Genomic DNA, 9,938 nt, shown 5'->3' with positions numbered 1-9,938 from the left:
ATGAAGGTCGTGGTGATCTGCTTTCTTTCTCTTTCATGACTCTGATCCTGTAGCTCTGATTGTGTATTGATAGTCGTGGCGGGGGCCGCACTGTAGGTTTGATATTCAGAATCAGGGTGTTTCAGTCCTGTTTGGGGTCTAGCGATAACCAGCGGGGATCGCTGAGATAGTTTCACAAACCCTTCTGACTGGCACAGAGCACAGTGTATCACCCCAGCTCTGCAGGGAAGCTGCTCTGTAATCGATGACAGCACAGTCTGCATTAGAATAATATACTGGACAATCAAACTTAGTGTCATTTGGTTCACCCTCTTTCCAATACCTGAAATAGATTAATATTTAATTAATACCTTGACATGATATACCATACAGCGAGTGAACTGGGACCAGTGCCCTTGACTGTTTTCAAATGGACAGACAGCGGGCTAGTTCAGCAGCCTCTCATTCATGCCTTTCACCTTCCTCTGGAGGAGGCCTGGGTTCCAGTCTTTTCACTTTCTGAACACTGGGACTGGAGCCTTCAATTCAGAACGAGGTGGCACAGGAATTCACATTGAAACATTTAAATGAATGTGGCAGGCCTGCCCCTGTAAAGAATATGTGACCTCATCAGAGAGTCCAATCCAAAAGAAATCTCTGATTCGTCTCACCTGGCTCTGTATGAATTCCTAAACAAACCACAACCACAACCAGAGTCAGCTGGACTCATCCCTGATATAGTTTAGATTTCAGTGTAAACCCAATAAGGTTTTCAATTGGACTCCACCCAGTTCTGTGGACAGGCTTTACAAACTCGCTCTGCACAATAAGAGAAAGGAGGAGTGGTTGAACAATTCTAGACATCTGAGACACGAAGAAACACATTGGTTTTAAAATAGGCATTCCAGTCAGCAAAGACCCCCTCCTCACATGTGTGTGTTGTGTGCAATACTCATGGTAGACTGAGAGAAATATAATGGCAGGCATTGAGAGAGTGCATCCACAGCTAGCATCCACATCCCTCCACCCCCCTTCACTGCCTTTACAGCTGCCCCTAGGCTTGTTCATGTGGGGTCTCCGATCGACACTAACCCAGATATAAGGGTCAACACTGTCTTAATATACCGTGGTCATCTCTGTGTATTCCATTGTCCTTTGTATTTACAAATCTACTCATAAAATCATTTCCCACTAAATATTATGGGCTTTTGTCTTTTACACCTTCTGGGATTGATGTGCAAACATGTGGTGAAAGGAACGATGCAGCATCATTGCAGATTGTTCTAAAAACACATTCCAAACATTATTAGATGTCCGAGCATAGTCATTGACGAGCTGTGGTGTGATTTACATGCTAGACAGGCTCTGTCCTTTCTATCACAAACCCAAGAGCCACAAGATGAAATAAAAAGGCCTCCAAGCAAGATGGCAGCAATTTAGACTGAGCAATACAGAAACATGACTTCATAACAAAATATAAATATTAGAACAAGACTGTGAGCAATTCAGCCTGATTGCAAACATCACACAAAGGTACCGGAGGGGTTACAATGGCACATACATCTGTATGTGCTTTAAATGCAGAGCTCTGGTGGCTTTGCTGTTTGAACTCCTCAGAGATCTCACCCGCTGTGCTGCTGGAGGCTGCTTGCTGTTGCTGGCGACTCGGAGCTTCTCCAAACTTCACTGTAGCGTAGGTGACATCATCTTCCTTTCCTGTTTGTGATGATAAAGGAGAAGAAACAAGATGCCCTTCATCGATAAACACAGATGATTGTGTATCTGTTAATGAAAAGGACAAACTGACAAGCAGTACAGATATCTGTATTACAGCAAAGAGGAACAAGAGCAACAACACTGCAGTGCTTTTTGTCTGGTCAAGTAAAGCTGTAGTGCCTGTCTGTGTCTGTCTGCCTGTCTGCATTGGCATTTAAGATGTAATTTGAGAAGGGTATCAGTATACACTGGTCCCATTCTACCTACGTCAGCCCCCCCCCCCCCCCCTTTGTAGCTGCTCTATACATGTGCTACCATTGTCCCTCAGTATAATACAGAACCATTGCATTGAATTATAGCAAAGAAGCAGAGTGACAACACAATACAGTTGTGCCTCATTATAGTCTGTGAAAGAGTTTGAAACTTGCAATAAAAGTATGAATTGAAAAATAAAATAAATCAGACATGACTGCAACACAAGAAGGATGTCCTCAATCCACCGCAGTGGCTTCTTATTTCCTCATTGGGACCCAGGTGCACCAATATTATGAAACTATAAAGGCAGCCACAAAATGTGCAAGTAACAAAGACACCATGGCAGGCATTTCCACAGAGTCCACTCTCACCTATGCTGGTTCCATCAGCTGCTTGCTTTCCTTTCTTCTTTTGAGAAAACCTCACAGAGGAGTAGAGAACATCACCGGACATCTTCCTGAGTGTATGGTGTGTCGAGTAGTGTAGATAGCGGATAGGCACTGTCTGTTTGAAGCTGCTTGGAAGTAAAGGGTTTCACTTCCCCATTCAGCAATGCTCAGCTATATTAAAATGGGTGTGAAAACCCTAAACTAACACAGCTCTGACCAAGACACTGTTTCTTTGAAATGGCGATGTTCTGTGGACTGAGGGGGGGCTGATGTAACGATATGTGCAAAGTGATCTGTAGCTGCAAAAGTGGGACTTTAGCGGCCACAAAAAATGCGCCTTATGTAAAGAATGGTTTTCACCTGGCGTTCTGCACCCGCTATCAAATTAGCACTTTGCCATCATTAATTAAATGATATTGAAATGTATTCAAATGAAGAAAAGAGCATGGAACTGGGCAGGGATCTGGAATACTAAGCAGGCACAAACATTATAATAGATGTAAGGATTTTGCTTTGACTTAGGCAATTGCTGACCCTCCAAAAACTTTGCATCTCCACTTACAAGGTGTAAACCATTGTAGAAGCAAGTAATTAAGCGCTGTATAAAACCACACACCTTCATAGACCTGTCTTGGGCCTCAGGATGGCTGCTGTGGTATACTTCCTGATGTGGCGACGCTTGGCTCTTACTGAGGACAAGCAGGAAAACGTTCGGAGGAGAAGGGCAAGACGGATTGATGCGGTGGTAAGGCATTATCGTCTCACTCTGCAGGTCATCCTAGACCTAATAGCTGAATTGATTTCTGTGCTCCACAAATCTCATACAGTGCCTACTGCTCTCTGTGCTCCTAACTCCCCTCACCTCACCTCTGGGTTGTAAATAGCCTGATGCACAGGCAGCGCTGATTGAGACCCTTATTATCATAATTGCGGATCATTATTTGTGCGTGTTGAGTAATTTCCATTGCTCTTAAGCTTACATAGCCTACAGTGCAAAATAATTGCCTGGCACCTAGGCAATTTGGATTTTGCATGCGCAATTGTTTGCACTACGCCTATCCTTACTTCAACCCCAGGAAGTTAAAAAGCTCAGGGGGTGCTATATAAAAACTTCCTGTTCTGCACAACTTAACATAGCCAGCCTTTGCAAAAAGCAAAGCACAGTTCAGTATCACACAGGGGTGCAAAAAAGGGTGCAACCACACTGCTGGTTTGTGCTGCATGAGGCAGAAGAACACCTGACACCTATTTAACCTCACTGCTGAGACCTGCTTGCTTCTTTACTCTTTAAAGCAGCTAGCCAACTATTTACAATACATTTTCTTACCTCCTATTAGCACAATCAGCATTATCATTGCAGCTGCCCTATAATTGTGCTACCATTGTCCCCTACTATATTACAGAATGATTGCATTGCAGCTGTAGTGCCACTGTTTGTCTGTGTGTCTGCATTGCTACTGAAGATCATATGGGAAGGGTATAGTTAGCAAACTGTGATCCCATTCTACCAATAGCAGCCTCATCCCATTGTAGCTGCCCTACACTTGTTAGCATTGCTATTCAGTATAATACAGAGCCACTGTTGTGGTGCCACTGTCTGTATTGCAGCTAAAGAATACCATTCAAATGTTATATTTCATTTTAAACTGTTTAAAGGCAAAATCGTAACAAAACATAGAATAATAGCGTGCATACTCTGAGCAAATTGTATTTAAAGTGGTGGAGCACGTGCCCCCTCTGCCCTATGGGTTAGGCCCTATGATTGTATCGAATATTTCAACTGAAAGATTACCTGCCCTGATAACTCATTTAAAGGTTCCAGTGTCTTATACAGCACTGTAGACACAAAACTCTGCTTCATCAGAAACAGTGCAGACAGTGCTGGCTCTCCAGTTTGTTTGCATTCCATCAGGTAGTTTTAGCTGCAGGCAGGCACACAAGCGTCCTCCCTCCTTGAAGCTTTCTGTCACTCTTTCTGTCACTCTCATGAGAACTAAACAGACAGACAGACACACAGACAGCCATCCTTCTTCTATGTCCTGCAGCAGCAGGGGGGTATGATAGGAACGCTGCATATACAGGGAGCTCTGCTTCTTTTCCCTGGTACTGAAAGCTATGATTGTAGAATATTTTAACCTCTGGTTATTTTCATGATACCGACCACACACTCTTCAATATCCAAACTTGTCCAGTACAAAGGAATCGTTGTCAGGCCATGTCAGATTGCTTCAAGTGTTCAAACCTTAGTGTATATATGCCATTCCTCTTGCATTCGGCTTCGTTGTTGTTTTGGTTTCTTCTTTCTAGGTGTTGTGTCGCTACACAAAAGCCTGGAACATAAATCTCAAACTGAGACCTACCTTCTTAGAGAGAGTGATGCACAGATCTGGTGAGTGGGGGAGAGGGTAAAGAGAGATTATCGGGGAGAGAAGGAAGGGGAGAAAATAAGTGGAGAGATGTGAGATGAGAAGGAGTAAGAGAGAGGGAATGATAGAGGGATGGAGAAGAGAGAAGGGGGAGACGAAGGGTGGATGGGACGAGGTGGGGGATAGAGGTAGATGGACAGAGGAGAAACTTGGTAAGGACATTCTTTATGAGAAGTTTTTGAGAGTATCAGAATCTGGGGGTACCTGAAGGCATCTGTCTCTGTATGTCACAGGGATGGGAATAAGACTCCCGTCGCATAGCAGTTTGATTAGCCATAGTTTAAAGGTAAGCTCAGGTATGTCTTATTGAACTCATAGGAAAACCAGGAGTGGGTCACACTGCTATGCAATGGGAGTCTCATTTCCATCTTTGATGTCACACAGATCACAAATATATTGCAAATGTCGTGCATATTATATATTTTAACAGAAAAGTAAATAAATTGAACTAAATGTAACCTAATTGTCTAGCTTTGACAAACAATAATGATCGATCTAACACCTCGAATACATCAGGCACTCAGGAAACAAAAACTAATCAAACCCGTCTCTGTGACTGAATTACCCAGTCTAGTGAGGGAAGGCGGGGTGGGTAGCACAAAGAGATTTAAAACAATTTAACATAATTATTGATTTAAAATCACTACTAGTAAAAGATGCCAGCGTTTTTATTCTTAAACCGCCTAACAAGTGCAGAATATTAAATTCCTAACAGAATCTGTTTATTTTTAAAACCTGTAAAGAAATGTAATTTCTTATGTTAAAAAGAACAGGAATTTAGAATAAAATCTGAATGATTTAGCAAAAGTTATGTACGTTTTAAGTTTCCCCTTTCTAAATTATGATAATCAACTAATCAAGCAATAGGAAGGGGGGGGGGGGGTCAATCAAGGTTGCGAGCCCATCCAGACCTGAACTAGCCAATCGGAGTGCATGGTGGGAAAAATTAAACGATCCCTTTGTTTGGAATGTATAAAGCTGACTGTAAACATTAGCTCCTTGATCTCTGGCTACCCGCTCCCTGATCTCTGCCTATCTGCTCTGCTCCTTAATTTCTGACCACCTGCTCTGATCTCTGTCGACCTGCTCTCTCAGATTCAAAGAAACAAGAAACTACAAGACTGCACATGGAGCCCTCGGCTCTCAGTATTTATCCATCGAGATCAGGGGCCCTGACACTCGGACAAACACAAGGTAACAGAACGGTGAAACTTGTCTGCTTTCCAGGCTAGGTAACAATACTCTTAAGTATCTATTCAGGTATTGTGCGATCCCTTATTATTGTGTCGGTGTGTTCTAATATTTCATTGGTAAATTGGTGTTTAAAACCTTAGTTCTCATTGTAATGCTTTAATGTGGTATTAATTGTATTTTGTGTGATTTTCAAGCTTATTTTGTTTCATGCTGCTGTGTTTTGACATGTATTGTTATTAAACTCATATTTACAATAACTCAAGGCTTAATAGGTGATTGATCAGTTTTAATTTGTTTGTTTGAACTGGTAAAATCTTCATTTCTCACCGGATTGGCCTTCGGCAGAGCTGCTGGCACTGCCTCTCGAAGAATTTCCGTATATCCATCTAACGTTAGTCGTTAGCTAGCCTACAGTTGAGAAATTGAGGATAATACAATGACATTGTGATCAACACTATGTCACCTTTTCTACACATGACCTACTGATAATTGTTTTGCAATGGCCTACTGAATGAAAGCAATTGAGTATGAAAAGATATGTGCATGATGTTACGTCACCTGTCTCATTTATAGCCTGGCACAGATAGCAAAACTACATTAAATACAACGTTAATTAGATATCATCGCCACATAACTTATGTCGAATTTAAAAGACAACGTTACCGTTAGCTAGCTCGCAACGTTTGTTAGACGGTAACTTACAGGCAGCCTCACATAAAAACGTATTGGTTAACAAAGCTTTGAACTCCAAAGTCTCTGTTCTAACTTACCACAAATTAACATCGTTGCCTATCTGCATGAATCCGTCCTGTCAGAGCCTTTTCCTGTCAGTTTACTGTTAGCTAGCAGTCTCAAGCCACAGAAGTAGCTAACGTTAACCAAAATGTTAGCTACAAGTAGACCTAACAGTCACTAGGCGCGTGCAGCAGCCTCTGCAGCAGCATCCTCCCCCAGGTCCTAGTGCCCGCCCGATAAGAAGTTTAAGATGCGATGGAACGGTTGACCAAAAAAAAAAGAAATCACAGAGAAAATATATTGACTGATATATTGATTTATTTAGGGGAGGCTAATGAATATTAGGCCTAGCGACGTCCCTGGTTCATTTGTAGCTCAGAGCAGAGCCCTCAGATACAGTTTAGACATGATCAGCTGGACAGCAGGAATACTGTTTGGATCCTGTGTGACTATTAGTTATCCCTCTGAGAGCCACTAGAGGGACACAGACTCAAAAGAAACAGACAAACCCTTGCATGAGACTTATATTGAATGTATGAAAAGTAACAGATATATCTTACAGATCTTAAACAACCCATACGTGTGCACTGAAGTGAGCACTAACACACACCGGTTGTTTCTGAATATGTTTTTTTTATTTCAGAGGTTTTCATCCCTGACTTCAATAGGCAATCGTGAAGACCTAAATGATGTGCAATCAGCATGCATTGAATCCACATGGCTGCCATTCACAATCTTGTTTTCCACACCTGATGATCGTGTGTTATTTAGACAGTGGGAGAAGTCAAGTAGATCATTCTGAATTACTCTACACACAGTCGACATGAAACAGGTCCCCAATTACTTTCTGAAACGACCTAGCGGCATAAAATCTCAGAGTAAGTATTATTATTTTTTCTCAGTAGGCGCCCTTATCCAGGGCAACTTACAATTGTTACAAGATATCACATTGTTTTTACATACAATTACATTGTTTTTTACACATTATTTTTACATACAATTACCCATTTATACAGTTGGGTTTTTACTGGAGCAATTTAGGTAAAGTACCTTGCTGAAGGGTACAGCAGCAGCGTCCCCCACCTGGGATTGAACCCACGACCCTCCGGTCAAGAGTCCAGAGCCCTAACCACTACTCCACACTGCTGTGCAGATATGTAATAAATATACGCACAGCAGCGTCGTTTTGCCCGCACCTGCCTTTGTGATAACTACTGCTTCCTGAACCTGACGTCACCCACACATACCACTCACGCCATCTTTGTGACACTCCACACGAGTGGAGGAAGATAATTTTTTTGTCTTTGTGTCTAACTATTTGCGGTTTTAATATATTAACCAATTCCGTTATGCTTTCTTTTCTCATTCTGAATCGCTGTATAAAACTTTCGTCACTAAATTCAATAAAAGGATTGCTACGATCACGAACAACATAATATCTAACGTTGCACCCCGAATTTGCCTAACACGTTCAAAATAACTGGCCATCTTCGCAAGAATCCAGACTACAAACAGTAAAAAAAAAAAAAATGGAAACACTGGCCTATTAATATTACAATGCAAATACATTAACTAGACACGTTACATTAAATACAGGATGTGAATTCTAAACACTGTGGATGCGTGCGTCATACAAAATCATGAATATGGAGTGAAAAACCTGAAATAGCAATTTAGACAACAGCTAATAACAGATATCAGGCTTAAAGAGCATTGTCTTGAGAGTTGATTTGAAGCGAGCGACTGTGGGAGCTGTACGCATAAAGCTGGGAGAGAGTTCCAGAGAGTCGGGACCATGAAGCTAAAAGAGCGCTCTCCGAGTGTGGTGCACTTTTGCTTGGGTATATAACAAGCAGGCCAGTCAGAGGACCTCAGCTTGCGTGCAGGGACATAGCGGGTCAGCAGGCTGGAGAGATACTCTGGACCTGTGTGATGAAGGGCCTTGTAGGCAAGCAGGAGAATTTTGAAAGTAATCCTTAACTACAGGTAGCCAGTGCAGCTGGGCAAGATGTATGTAGCGTTGCCACCTGTCCGGAACCCGGACAGTCCGGGAATTGGCATCTGTGTCTGGGTGGCAGGAATTAACAAACCCGGACTCCCTAATGTCCGGTTTTAAGTGAAACGCATAAGAAACACCAACCTTCGTATAATATTTTATTTGACATACCATATAATGGTACATTTTGGAGTGGAATTTATTTTAGCTTTATTGGAGTCCCTAAACAATATGTTAAAACAAATTAGTTGTGCACTGTATAAAAAAAAGCTGATTTTTGCCAGTGCTTGCTAGTCTATTAACCCGTTTTAAATTTAAAGCGTTTTTGGTTTCGGCTTTATTGTTAATTTTCACACGTGCAATACTGTCCTACAGTTACTGCATGATACTGTGATCATCCCACTGTGTGATGTTAGTGAACCAGAGCTACGTTTTGAAACTGAGAGTTAGCAAATGCCTATTGTTAAAGTGTACTGCAGTTACTAATCCTTTCCAATTAGTGATATCTTAAAATTGAAGGGCCATATAAGAATGATAAATATTGTAACTCATTTTTAGAAGGCCTTGTTTGTTGTTCTCCAAGTTGCTGCAGTGACATTGTAGATGCTATAACTAGTTACTGTAAATTAGATACTGTTTTAGCAGACAAATTTCAATAAGTAAACATGTATTTGAATGTTTTTTAAATTAAAAGTAAAAATACAAAACTGACATTTTTCTTTGTGAACGTGCAAAGTGATACATATCAATTCACGTCAAAATCTACCAAGGTAGCAAAAATGCAAATTTAATAACAGCCAAAATTTGCAATTATACGGTCATTAGTTGCTTAAAGGATTTCCACTATCTTATTAGAAATGTACTGTTTAGCATTGATCTATACACTGTGTCCCAGCATTTGAATGTTTTACATTACATTGATCTGTGTGTAAATACATTACCTTTACAGTAAAATGTGCTACTTACGATAATTAAACCACATATATGCGTGCATATATGTATAACATTGCATATTTAGCAGTAGCCATTAGTAGCATTGAAAAACCCGATCCAAATTTGAGTACATTTTGACTCATTTTGTCTCTACCGACACACAACCAATAGTGCCGTAGTTTTTAATGTCTATTAATAACGTTTGTTAATATTTATTTTGGGGGGGGGGGGGGGGGGGTTGCCTTGACACAATGGCTGTAAAATAATTCTGACCATCAAACGGGCTTTTCAGGCTCAGATATTTGTAAAAAATAA

The sequence above is a fragment of the Acipenser ruthenus genome, chromosome 20, assembly GCF_902713425.1.
Source record: "Acipenser ruthenus chromosome 20, fAciRut3.2 maternal haplotype, whole genome shotgun sequence".
NCBI lineage: Eukaryota > Metazoa > Chordata > Actinopteri > Acipenseriformes > Acipenseridae > Acipenser > Acipenser ruthenus.
This window is presented reverse-complemented; position numbering follows the sequence as displayed.